The sequence below is a fragment of the Molothrus aeneus genome, chromosome 14 (genome assembly GCF_037042795.1).
Source record: "Molothrus aeneus isolate 106 chromosome 14, BPBGC_Maene_1.0, whole genome shotgun sequence".
In the NCBI taxonomy this organism is placed as follows: Eukaryota; Metazoa; Chordata; class Aves; order Passeriformes; family Icteridae; genus Molothrus; species Molothrus aeneus.
The window spans coordinates 3,863,264-3,876,592 of NC_089659.1; the positions used below are offsets into that span (position 1 = coordinate 3,863,264).

At 52.4% G+C, this 13,329-nt stretch overlaps 1 pseudogene; it reads right to left on the reverse strand.

Annotated features, from left to right (window-relative positions):
• Nucleotides 1–749: 749 nt before the first annotated feature.
• LOC136562778 (mitochondrial fission factor homolog A-like) lies at nucleotides 750–12,987 on the reverse strand (annotated as a pseudogene).
• Between the last annotated feature and the right edge of the window lie 342 nt (nucleotides 12,988–13,329).

Below are 13,329 nucleotides of genomic sequence, written 5' to 3' on the forward strand. Positions count from 1 at the left end.
GGAAGAGGTCAGCTTTTCTCCTCTCTCTCAGGATGTAACCATTAGCAGTGGCTGAAGATCCATCCCTGACAGGCACACGGAGTCCTGCACCTTGTGCAGGGCTGATCTGAAAGCACCAGCACCTGGAGTCTCTTTTATCTTTGCTATCAAAGGTTTACCTTTTCCTTTCCCCTTCAAAGCCTTGAATTCCACTTGTTCTGATCTCCCTGAGCACCCACGCAGCAGGCAGTCCAAAGGAACAAACAGAATTTCCCAGCCTTGGCTGGGGCTCCTGGGCGAGCACCCAGCAGCACAGGATGTCACCCCGCTCTTGTCCCCACATCACAGGCTCCAGGTGACAGCCCACCAGGAGCACTGGCAGCAACGTGCCTCTATTCCAATTCTCTTTTTGCTCCCTGCCTGCAGCTGCCTCCAAAAGGAACCTGGGAGCTCCAGAGCTGCTCCCTCGAGCACCATCGTGCACAAAGCACTTTATTTGCTGTGCAGTTGTCGTGGCAGTGGCCCTTGGGGACAGCCAGCCCTGCCACGTGTGCTGCCTTGGGACAAAGCAGCCAGGAGGAGGAGGAAAGGAAGAGAAAAAAAGGAAATAAAAGCATCACTCTCCAACAGGGACAGCATTAACCAGAAGCTTTTCTACTCAAGACTCCCCCTCAGCCAGGGCAGCTGAGACACCCATGAGCAGGTGACAGTCCTGCTGCCAAGGGAATAAACCTTACCTGTTCCCACTGACTGGGACATCAGCACCAGACTCCACAGAAAATAAACATATCCGGAACACAAAGAGTTTATTAAAATATGCATTTTGGGGTCAGTGTTTCCAGAATTACACCAGCATTTATGCCTTACATAGAAGTCATATTTTCCCACAACCTGCCCATGAGAACACATCCAGTTTGGCCACCTCTCCTCCAAACACCTTCCAGCCACACTTTGAAGGTGGTGTGCCTTCCCAAAGTCATCCCTCCCCAGCCCAAAATAAACCCCAAACGCAAGCTTCCTCCACAACACATTAACACCTCTCAAAGGAGAGAAAACAGACAATTCACCCCATTTCCTGGCCCCACTCACACCCCCTTACACAGAACAGCTGTGCAAGGTCCTCCTGCCACAGGAGCCACCCACCCTGCACATCCCCCTGCCACAGCAGAGCACCCAGCACACCACCCTGGCTCTGGTGTGCAGTGAATGCCAGCACTGTCCTGTCCTCAGCTCAGCAATCAGCCCCAGGTTCAGAGCTGCCATTTCTTGGGGACAGATGTTCATCAGTCCCTGCCAGATTCACAGTCACGGCCGCTTGGTGCGGTGTCAAGCAGAAAACACCTGAGCACTGATGTCTGTAAATAAGCTATTGGGACATCTGGATGACATGGAGATCCAGCTATAATTAGGTACAGGTGACACAGAGAGGTCTTGTTAAGCCTTGCCAAAACCTGCCCCCAGGGCCTGCGTGCACAACTCCAGCAGATGTGCTGGATGAACCACCAAAAACATCTCAAAGTCACCTCAGAACCAAGTGTTAATAAACTCTGGAGAAGGAAACAAACAGGAAAGCTGTTAAACTGAGCTTCTTCACAGCTAAAGAGCATCTGGGGCAGGAATTTCCCTCACCATGTTCTTCCATCATGACTGAAGTTGCAGGTTGGCAGCAGGACCTGGGAGAGACACTCCTCCACTCCCCTCTGCCATGGAAGCCTAACAAATATCTATTTTCTCTGCCCTGTTTGGTGCTGCTATTGCTGTTTGCTCTGAGGTTTTATAATCCAGAGAGTCACCATGGGCAGGTTTCCCATGTAAATCTCTCTGGGAAAGAGCCAAGCCCCTGGATAAGCCCAGATGTCAGCAAGGCTCTCACATGTGAACATCTGCAAACCTGCAGTGGCTGCAGGGATGGGAGCTCCTGGCCCCTCCACTCCACCTCCACCAACCAGCAGTTGCACAAGGAAGAAAAGAAAACCCAGCAGAAGTTTAGAAACCCTCAGTCACTCCACAGAGGGTGAGGACTAGACCACAGCAGTTAGCTGAGAACTTTTATGGGGTCAGGGTTGAGATCCCCAAGGTGGGACATGGCCAGGCTGTGACTGTAACTGGACTCCACACCCACAAACACCCAGCTCCTCAGGTTTGCATCTCCTCTGGCAGCCTGAGGGCAACTGCACAGGGCAGACACCTCCTGTGCCAGCCACCAGCTCTTCAGAGACCTCAGCTCTTCACAGCAGCTTCTCACACCCTCACTGTCACCAAGGCCTGAAGGACACACATTCTTGAGGGCCCACAGTGCAGAAAGCAGTCCTAAGCAAGAAAAATGAGTTTCACTGCTGGCAAAGTACACGAGAAATGCTCCTCTGCCTGCCCTCACCCACCCTGCCAGGTGAGCAGGAGAGGTTGGGCATGGGCTGTCATCTTCTGAGCCAGAGCCAGGTGTTGATGAGGCAAGCAGAGATCATCACAGAGTACACCAGGGCCTCCTTCTGCCTCCAGGCGTGGCACTGCTCCTCCAGCACACGCAGCCTCCCCGAGATCCTGGCCAGCTGCAAGGGAAGCAGAGGGCACTGTCAGCACCCAGAGGGGCACTGTCACCTCCCGTGGCACAGCAAGGGAGGCACAGGTGGAGCTCTGCTCCTTCAGTGTAGGAGTGGCAGGGGTAGGACGGTCAGGATGGACAGAGACAGAGATCTCTGAAGCCAGGGCTTGGAATTTGGGGTTTATTGCAAAGGGCCTGGGGACAGGGCCCTGCTGGGAGCTGCCAGGCACAGCTGAGAGCAGATCCCAAAGAGGGAGAGAGGTAAAGAGAGTGGGAAAGAGAAAGAAGGCAGGAGCGTGGTAAAGAGGATGAGAGAGAGCAAAAGAGTAAAAGAGAGAGAAGTTCTCATTCCAAAACCATAAATCTTCTTCTGTGTTGAATATTCCAATTCTCACTAACCAATCTAGTACAATATACAAATCCTATAGCATTTCCATACAGCCTATAAGAATCATTACATTACCATACTGTGTTACATTTTAAACCCTACAAACTCCTCTTTGGGCCCCTTCTGCCAAGCTGGCAGGGTCTGCTCTGACCCTTGGAGCTGTCTGCAAGCAGAGGGTGTTGTTCCATCAAAAGGGGATCACCTTCAGCCAGCCACACCATTGTTTTTTCCAGGTGTTCAATAGCTGAGGTATCTCAAAGCTTGCTTTCATTTCAATCTCACTCATAGTTTCCATATTCTCAAAATCTTTTGCCAGGCAATCATATCTATAAGGCTTTCCTCTTTCATCTTCCCCAACACTTCAGGTCCTCCTTCTCTAAAGCAGAAGCTCCCTTTGTGTGGGAGGAGAGGCAGCAGCACCTCGGGTCTGCAGCAGATGCTTCAGGAGGATTCTTCCCCATCAGAGAGCATCTGAGCCCCTCTCAGTGCCACCAGATGGGTCTGGCTGGGTCCTGCAGCCCCTCGGGGTAGGAGCTCCATGGATAACACACATGTAAGCTTTCTCCTGAAGGCAGGACCAGTCTGACAGCAGCAGCCCACGAGGACTGAGCAGCTGCCCCAGCAGCCTCCTCACCCATCCCCTGTGGCTTTCCCAGCAAGCATTTGCAGCCCTTTCCCCCATCTCACCTGCCTTCTCATTGCTGCCACCTCTGTCACCCCCGCCTCCTCCGAGGTGCTCTCTGCAGCTGGGACAGGCTCCTGGGAGCTGGGAAGGAAAGCAGAGATGCAGGGGGGCCAGAACTGCTCGTGGGGTGCAGCTGACCCCCACAAATGCAGTGCTGCCACAGGAAGCTGAGCCATGCAGTGTCACTGTGATATTTTCTGAAAAATCCCTTTGCCAGGATTTCTTCTCCTGGGAAGCTGAGAGGCCTCAGAAAAGAATGAAAACAATAATTATCTGATTGCTTGGGAATGTGGTCTGGAGATCATTTCCCAGCAGGTGCATTTTCAATTAATTCCATGTGAATTGTTTTTAATTAAGACCAATCACAGCCAGCTGTGTCAGACTCTGAGGAGTCAGTCACGAGCTTTCATTACCATTCTTTTCTAACCTTCTGATGTATCTTTTTCTCTTTCTTTAGTATAGTTTTAGTATATAATTTCTAATACAATAAATAATATAATATAATATAATATAACATAATATAATGATATAATAAATTATATAGTATAAGAATATAATAAATAATATATTATAATATATGATATAATAATATAATATAATGAATAGTATAATAAATATATAATAATGAATATAATATCATATCATATATCAGCCTTCTGAGAACTTGGAGTCAAATTCTCATCTCTCACCTCACAACACCACAATGCAGGGAGTGTGTGCCCAGGCTGGGCTGCACCAGGGGAAGGCAAACAGCCCCTGCACAGCATGCACCCATCTCTCCTGAACCCCCCCATGCACATTGGTACCCCTCCAGCATGCACCCAAAGGGGCCAGACTGACAGACAGACAGACAGCACGTGCCAGGACAGGTAACAGGAAACACAGGTTTGTATTTCTTTAGAGGTGCAACAGAGAGAGAACATTTCTACTAAGCATCCATCCTCTGTAGTGCCAGGAGTTCACTGGGGGCTGGATAAAACATCCTTAGAGCCAGCCAGGTAAGGAGGTGTGACAGGACAGTGCTGAAATGGAGGGGTGATCCTGTCTGCATCAGCAGGTGAGGAAGCTGCCATCAGCTGGAGGGAACTACCACTTTTTGCTCTTGTAGCACATTTTACCTGCAAATTGAAATATAAACAAGCAACCCAAATGTTCAGCACTTTCTTCCCTCCCTGGAAACACAGGGGCCCCCACTGGAATGAGCTGCTGCACTGGCAGAGGCAGCACAGACCACTGATTTCCAGGGCAGCCCCTGGAGGCACAGCCTCACTCCAGGGTCCACACCACTGATCCATAAAATAAAGCAGATCCACAGTGAGAAAAATATAAATTCCTGTCATCCTAGGCTAGTCAAAATGACAGGAAGTCAGCTATTCTATCACCAAAACTCCCTTGTGCACACCAATAACTCACACAGGCACTCAGTGATCCCCTAGGGGTTACCAAGCCCCTAACCCCACTCCTTGGAGCCCTGGGGAGGGAAGGGTGTTTATCTCTGCAACATGATGCTGATCTCACTGAAGACAAGCCAGAAGAGCATGTGGAGATTCACTGAATCCCTGTCTGAAACTCCATTTGTGAGATAATACCTGCACAAAATGTAGCTGCAGTGTAAAATGACAGTCACAACAGAAAGAAAATGCAATTTTCCCCAGTAGAGAACCATGAAAAAAGGACACATCCTGCAGCTTTTCACTCAAAATCTCAGTTGATACAGGTAGACACCCTTTAAAGTAGAGACTAGAAATTGCCTTCTGGTGACTCATACCCTTCAAGAGGTCACTGTCAGCCAGATATTCCAGCTCTGTCTGAGACCAGACTTTGCTAAAATTTCAGGACAAACAAGTCAGCAGAGTCTTGTTGGTTTTTTTACTGGTGCACAGGGGTACAAAGCTGTCATACTGAAGGGATGTAAAGCACTAAGAAGAGGTGTTTGAGGGTGGCTGCTTTCAAAGGGAGATCAGTGCCCGGGGAGAAGCCCCAGAGTGACCCCACTGCATCACAGCAGCTCTGCAGGCCACCATGGCCTGCATGCCCTCCACTGCCACAGGGAGGAGGGAAAAGGTCTTTTGCAGCCACCAACCAGATCTCTTGGCCATTAAGAAATTAAAATGATGTTTGAAGACAACCTCAGCCTCCAGTTTTGAAGAGCAGACACATCACTTGGGATGCTCAGCAAGCAGCAGGGGAGGGAAGGCAGGATGTGGCCCCGATGATGGATGTGATGATGGATGCTGCTTCTCCTCCCTTTCTGCCTGGAGGCTTTGCTCAAGGAGAATGAGGAGTATTTAGATGTTCCTCCAGGTGCTCAGCAGCCTTAGAGCAGTGGGGACACCTTAAGGCTGCAAGGATGTCTTTGAGCAAAGAGAATTCACTGCAGCAGCACAGATGAGGGTGGTGGAGATGGTTCCTCCAGCACATCTGCAGGGACTGAGGCCACTGCACACCTGCTCCAGGGAGCACAGAGGGACACCACAGCCTAGCCAGGGCACTGGCTGGGGGATGAGTGCAGCCAGTTCAGGGAAAGGCTAATTAAGAGTGACCAAGACACAGCCAAAGGTGTGTCTTGTCTCAGGGACAGCACCTGGGTCAGGCCATCTGCTCTGGGTTTTCATTCCCTTCACACACCCCTCTCCAACAAGCCATAAAAGCACACAGAAAAATCAGTCCTTGCTTAGCAGCAACCCCCCAGCAATGCCAGAGCAGCACAGGGCACTCAGGGTGCCCAGGGACTGGTGTTAAGCTGAGCAGCAGAGTCAAGGCTGGGTTAGTGAGGCTCACCAAGGCCTGGCACCCAAGGCAGTCCAGGGCAGCCATGCAGGAGCATCCTGCAGCCCAGAGCTTACAGAGCTCGTGCCCCAGCAAGGCCCAGGCCAGTCCTTGCAGGGTGACACAGAGCTGGCTCAGGACACGTCACCTGCACGGCGCTGGGTCCCGCAGAGAGTCCTGGACACGCTGGAGGAGCACCTGGCCCAGCAGGTACATGGTCTGGAAGATGTTCTGCATGGAGTAGATCCTGCCTGCCTCTGTGAAGAGGGGCAGTGGGGCACTGGGAGCAGGCAGGGGACAGGAGCCTGGCCTGGGTGCACACAGAATCGTTGCTGTTACTCCCTGTCTCACACAGCAGGGCACAGCCTGGCACGAGGCACTGCCCCTCGTCCCTTCAGCAGCTCTGGGCCATGCCACTGGCACCCAGATGGCATCAGCTGGGAGAACCCTCTCCAGCAGCCCTCAGGCTCAGAGGGACACTGGATCCCTCCAAAGCCAAGCACAGCTGTGTGCCTGCCATGCTGCTCTCCTGCCACCCAGGGCAGCTCTGGGCTTCAAGGGGGACAGCAGTCCCTGCTCCAGCACTAGCTCAGAGACAAATTCCCCACTGCAGAGACGCATGAGCAGAGGCCTGGGGAGCAACACAGCTGCCTTCAAAGCTGCCCAGCACAAACATCTCTGGCAGCAAAGACCACATTCCTCTCATGGATGAGCAGCACCTGCCAGGCACTGCATTGCTCTGATTTGGATCCCCCCAGCCCCTCCCAGAACACCAAAACAGCTCCAAAACAGCCCAGTGAGAGGAGATGCTGCTCCCCACCCACCCTGGGTGCTCTGGGCCCGTGCTCACCCCTCGTGGTGCTGTCCTGGGCTGTGCAAGGCCAGCTGGGCACTGTCACTCGGGGTCCTGTCCCTCCGTGCCCTGCTGCTGTGGTGGCCCTGTGGGAATGGAACAGAACCACATCAGCACAGGGCTGAGCCCAGCCTGGAGCCCCCATCAGCACGGGGAGAGCACTCAGGGGGAGCTCTGCAGGAGCCCCAGCCTGGTGATGCCACTGCAGGTAGGGAGATGTGCCCAGAGCAGACAGAGGGTCCCCAGCAGGAGCCTGCTGAGCTGAACTCTAGCCAGATCCAAACCCCTGAACCTAACCCACCCAGGATCAGCTCTCCAGATTCAGGGAGGGTGAAGCACTTGAGGAGGCAGAACAGCAGCTCCAGCAGCCAAATAAATCAAGTCTTTGCCTGTCCATGCCTGGGACTTCTCTTTGAAAGGTTCTCACACAAGGTTAAAATCTGCTTTTGGCTCTGACCCCAGAACCCTTTACACTGCTGTAATGATCCAGCTCTGTCACATACTTCATCAAGGAGGAAAACAGGACTTAAAAAGCAGCAGCCAGTGGTGGGACTGCAGCTACCTTAGCCTGCCCCCGCCCACAAAATGCAGCAGGAGATGTGGCTGGATCAAGGCCCCAGCACACAGGTGTGCACTGGCTCTGGGTCAGAAAGAGACCACACCATCCCTACCCCCTCACTCCTAGGGCCTCCTGGAAGATGAATCCTGCCTTGGGGTGATAACAGCTATCTGGAGAACCCCGAATTTGGGATTGCTCCCCTTCCCCACCCCAGCAGCCCGGCCCTGCCCACACGGTACCGCTCGCTTGCGTCGCTGGGCGCTGGCTCTGCTGGCTGGGGGCAGGAAAGGGACGTCCCCAGAGGGCTCTGGGGACACGTGCACCACCACAGAGGGCACCTTCCTTGGCTGGGCCAGCAGCACTGGCCTCAAACCGGTGTCTGGTATCTCTGCAGGAAGGAGAGAGGGAAGAATTAAGCCAACGTGAATGGCCTCAGGAGAGGGAAGAGAGATGCACCCAGTGGAGAGTCAAGCCTGTGTTTAGTGCCAGATGAACACCATGCCCTGGGGTTTTTGGGCAGCCCAGAGAGGAAGAGCCACTGCTTCAGGACAGCGAGGTTTCAGAGCTGTTTGTCAAAGACAGGGCCAAACACCCTGCATCCCAAAGCAGGGACCCTACCAAAGGCCAAGAGAGAACTGCAAGGGACATGGAGGGAGATGCCTCCACATTTTGCTCCTCACCTACTGGAATTAAGGTGTAGGGGGATAGAATATAAGTAAATAAAGGTAGTAAAGAAAGTAATCTTACCCCCTAAAGAGTTGCAGCTGGGTTAATTACTAAAGATTAGGAGCAGGCCTGATTTTAATAGGCCACAGCTGTAGCCAATAGGAAGAGTGTTAAAAAAGAGTGGGTTGGTTGGCTGAGGGGAACTGGAGTCAGTTGGTTACTGTGAGGACAAGGAAGAGGCAGTGCCTAGAGGAGCTGCCTACAAGAAACATCAAGGAGGTGTAAAACTCCAATAATATGGAACCCTTGCAGTGTAATGACAATAGAACTCTTGCACTATAATGACAACATTAAGTCCCCTCCAGACTTCTGCTGGTGACCTTTTCCCACCTCTTCCCAAGCCATCCACCATCCTGCCCTGCATTCCTGAAGGGAACTGCCTGCATTATCTGCCCCCATCCTCTCCTTTAGCAAAGCACACGAAAAGGGGGGGTTATAAAAGGCTTCTACTCCCTAAGATGTTGTGCCCCACCCCAAAAGACAACCCAGGGCTTTACCTGCCAGAGAAATCCTCTCAGGGATGTGCATCCTAAAGGAGGCAGGGACATCCTCTGCCTCCTCTGCCACTGTCCCCCTGTCCCCAGGGCTGCAGCTCTCTGCCACCTTCAGCCTGCTGGGAACCTGCATCCTCTGGTTGATGGCCTCTGTGAAGAGCAGGTCACAGCGCGCCCGGTTCAGGTCCAGTCCCCAAAGTGGCCACATCTGGGGGTGAAGAGGGAGGGATTACAAGGGACTGCACCCCTGGAAAGTCACAGCTGGGCTAATTACCAAAGAACAGCCTTGCCCTGAATGGGTCACAGCTGTGACTAATGAAGATAAGGGTGATAAAAGGGGTGGGCTGGCTGGTCAGGGAGAGCCTGGAGCAAGAGGACCTTGAGGAAGAAGGAATAATCCAGAGAGATGCCAAGAAATAAAAAAAAGGAAGAGAGCTGCTGCTACAAAAGATCTGCTGTGAGGTCAGTCTGGGTTTCATAAAATTAGAGCTTGCAGTCACAGTCAAACCAGGTAAAAGCCTCTGGTCATACCAAGGAAACATTTGCAGTCATATTCCAGCAGGAACAGCCAGCAGAGTCTGTCAGAGAAGCCAGCAGCAGGAGTTTGCTGTAGTCACTCAGGATGGCTATGCTGTGAAGAATAATAAAAAAGGACCCTTTTCATGTTTTTAAATGAGAGTCTGTGCCTTGGCTCATTTCTACCCCTAAGGAGAGCTCTGCTCCATCACACATCTTTGGAGATGTCCTCAGGTGTCCTGGGGGGTTCACAGAGAGGCAAAGAAAGCTGCAAAGTGGCAACAGGAGCAGCACTTCCAAAAGTGACAACAGGGACAGCCCTACCTGCACAGGGACAACACAACATGCTGTAAGACAGCTAAAACACAGGCAGACACAAGCCAAAAGACAGACACAAGCCAAAAGACAGACCCTGCAGGAGTGGCCTGGGACAAGGGGATGTCCCACAGTGCCCAGCTGGCAGGACAAGGTGTCCTGGGAGCCATGGATGAGCTTAGCACCCACTGCCTCAACTGAGAGCAAGGAAAGGGCTCAGCACACAGTTCAGTGCTAGTGGAAAAAATTATTTTCCATCCAGAAGTAACGTTTTCTGGAGGGCTGGGGTCATATTTTTGTGTTCATACACACCTTTGAGGAAAAGTGAGGTTTTCTAAAAGCAAAACACACTTTTTTCATGATGGGCTTCCAGTTACCACAGGAAAGGCTTTGGTGCTCAGTTTTTCTCCACACACACGTTCACTGCAGTATCCCCAGGGCCATTCCCCCCAACCCAGCACTCCTTGGGTAACTCACATCCAGCAAGGATGGACTGTGCCCTGAGCAGAGCTGCCAGATGCTGAACCACCCTCCCAGAGGGGAAGGAAAACCACACATCCCCTTCCTCAGCATGGAGCAGAGCCCCCAAACTTGGCTTTCTTCCAGATGGGGAACAGCACCAAGGAGAGACACAGCCCCCAGATCTCCTGGGAGCAGCTGACAGCAGGACCAGGACATGGGATGTTGGATTATAATTTTTTTTTAATTAGAGATGGGGCAACTGAGAGGCATTAAAAAAAAACCCTTTTATTCTGTTTCTAGTCTCACGTGAAGGGTGAGACAATACAGATATTATAATTTATTCTATTATAATCAGAAGTTAACTATTTCTTAACTACAATACACTGTAAGTTTTTCTTGTATGATGGGTAAATCTTTTTTCTCTCTGTTTTCTCTTGATGGTTTTTTAACACTAGATGTTATCACAGTGAGCTTTAAGAATTTCCTATAAATCCACTTCCCACATTGGGACATGGACACCACCTGGGGCATTGCAGCTCTCTGTACACACAGTGGCCCCATGCCTCAGTTTCCCTTTTGCCAAGTCCCAGGGTTTTGAGAAGTGCTCTGGGGCCACAATGTCCCAACACTTTCACCAAACCACACAAGCAGAGGGCAATCAATGCACATTTTTGGGAGAGGATCCCCAGATTTCACCTTCCTGGCTCCCAGCATATGCACTCTTTATTCTTTCCCAAAAAGCTGCAGCTGAGGAGAAAACCCCAACAAGCAAAGGGGGCTGAGGCTGGAAGAGCCCAGCCTAAATCCCAGTGCTGCCCAGGCACTCCAAACATGCATGCACAGCATCCTGCACCCTCCTTGCTGGCACCTTTTGATCTCAGTGTGCCCAAAAAGGTCCTTTTTTGCTTCTAGAAAAAATTCTCCACTGTAAGAAGGGCCAGCAGCAGTCAGGGCAGCCCATCACACCCCTCACTGCTGCTCCTCAGGGCCCTTTGGACCCCCTGCAACCCTTTAGGAAATCCCTGGGGAAGGACCATGGGATGTGTCCCCTGCAGCTGCCAGGCTTTGAGCTCTGGGTACAGGAGGGTGGCAGAACCAGCTCTGCACTGCCACAACCAGCACTTCCAGTGATCACTCACCTCCTCCTCTGCCATTAAAAACCTTTTAATTACACAGGCATTTGCCCAGAACCAGCAGTGGTGATTCCCTGCTTGCAGACAGAATCCCTGTCCTGCACTGGGTCTGTCCTGGGGACACAGTGGGGGCACCACACCATCCCCACCACCCTGGCCAGCCCCAACCCATGGGTCTCATCACACACACACTCCCAAAACCCCAAAGAAACTGTTTTTTTCTTCTCCCAAAACCCCAAAGAAACTGGATTTTTGCAGGCACCCCCTAGTCAGAAACAGGAGAGTAATTCCTGGGATGGTCCCAGGATGTGTCAGCCCCACAGGAGAAACCTGCCTCAGACCCCAGGGCAGGGTACAGAGCCATGGAGAGCACCAGGATTCTCCTTCCCATCTGTGGTGCTGCAGAGGAGCCTGTGCTGCATTCCCAGCCTATTCTCTGGGAAACCAGCTTATATTAATAACAGTAAATCTGGAGAAGGCAGAGCTGTTCATTTTCTAATCACCTGTGAAACCACTGCAGCTCCCAATGAACAGAGGGATGGGAGGGGGTGAGAAGCAGGATCTGAGACTAAGCTATTAAGAAAGGAAAAAAAAAATCAGCTGTCTAAACTCATAAGAACAAAATGCTTAAGTGGCTGGATTTCCTCCTTTAACTTTCTTTAGGGCTTTTTCAAGCTCTTGCCAAGCACCCCCCACTCGCCTGGAGAGGCTCAGCCTCTGCTTTGGCACTTCTCCTTGGATTTGCAGCGACAGGGAATTTCCGGCTCACTAAACCAGAGTGGCTTTAAGTCCTGCGAGCCAGGAAAACCTGCCCTGAGGAGGGAAACCCCACAACCTCCCTCTCTCTGTCCCTCTCCAGCCCAGGACACCCCAAACCAGGCAGGCCTGGTGCAGCACACCCCGTTGGGGTGGGGAGCTGGAGGGGGCAGGGGGTTTGCTCCCAGCTCTGCCCTGCGGCTCGGGGGCACCCCTGTGTCCCAGACATCTTTTATGAAAAATCCTTCCCTTAGGATTTTTCCTCCTGAGAAGCTGAGAGGCCTCAGGAACAAAATGTAAACATTGATTATCTGCTGCTGTGGAATGCAACAGGTGCCTCTGGGATTGGCTCATGGGGTTGTTTCTAATTAATGGCCAAGCACAGTCAGCTGGCTTGGGCTCTCTGTCTGAGACACAAGCTTTTGTTATTCATTCTTTCTTTTTCTATTCTTAGCTAGCCTTCTGATGAGATCATTTCTTCTATTCTTTTAGTATAGTTTCAATATAATATATATCATAAAATAATAAATCAAGCTTTCTGAAACATGGAGTCAAATCCTCATCTCTTCCCTCATCCTAAAACCCCTGTGAACACGGACACACCCTTGTCCCAGCAGAGAGGGACACGGCAGGACAAATCAGCCGGCTCGGGTCTCACCCTGTCCCGGCAGAGAGGGACACGGGCACGGCAGGGCTCTCACCCGGCTCGGGGTGAGCCCTCTGCCCCGGCACGGCTCCGGGGACACACGGCACAGGGGACACACGGCACGGGGGGGGGGGGGTCCCTCGCCCTCCCGGCCCTGGGGACATCCCGGCCCTGGCCCGGGGTCGCTGCAGCGGCCCGCAGAGCTCCGTGCGAGCGGACAAGGGGACACTGCGGGCCGGGGAGGGACACGGGACACTTACTGTGTGTCGCAGACCGACGCAACTTGTCGGACCTGTAAACAGCCGGGACGGGCCGGGGCGGGGACGGCAGGGGCAGCCCGGCCCCCCCGGTAATGAGCCCAGGCTCCGGTATCCAACCCGGACCCTCTCGGTAATGAGCCCCGCCCCCGGTAATGAGCCCGGCCCCCCACTAATGAGCCCAGGCTCCGGTATCCAACCCGGCCCCTCCCGGTAATGAGCCCGGCCCCCCAGTAATGAGCCCAGGTT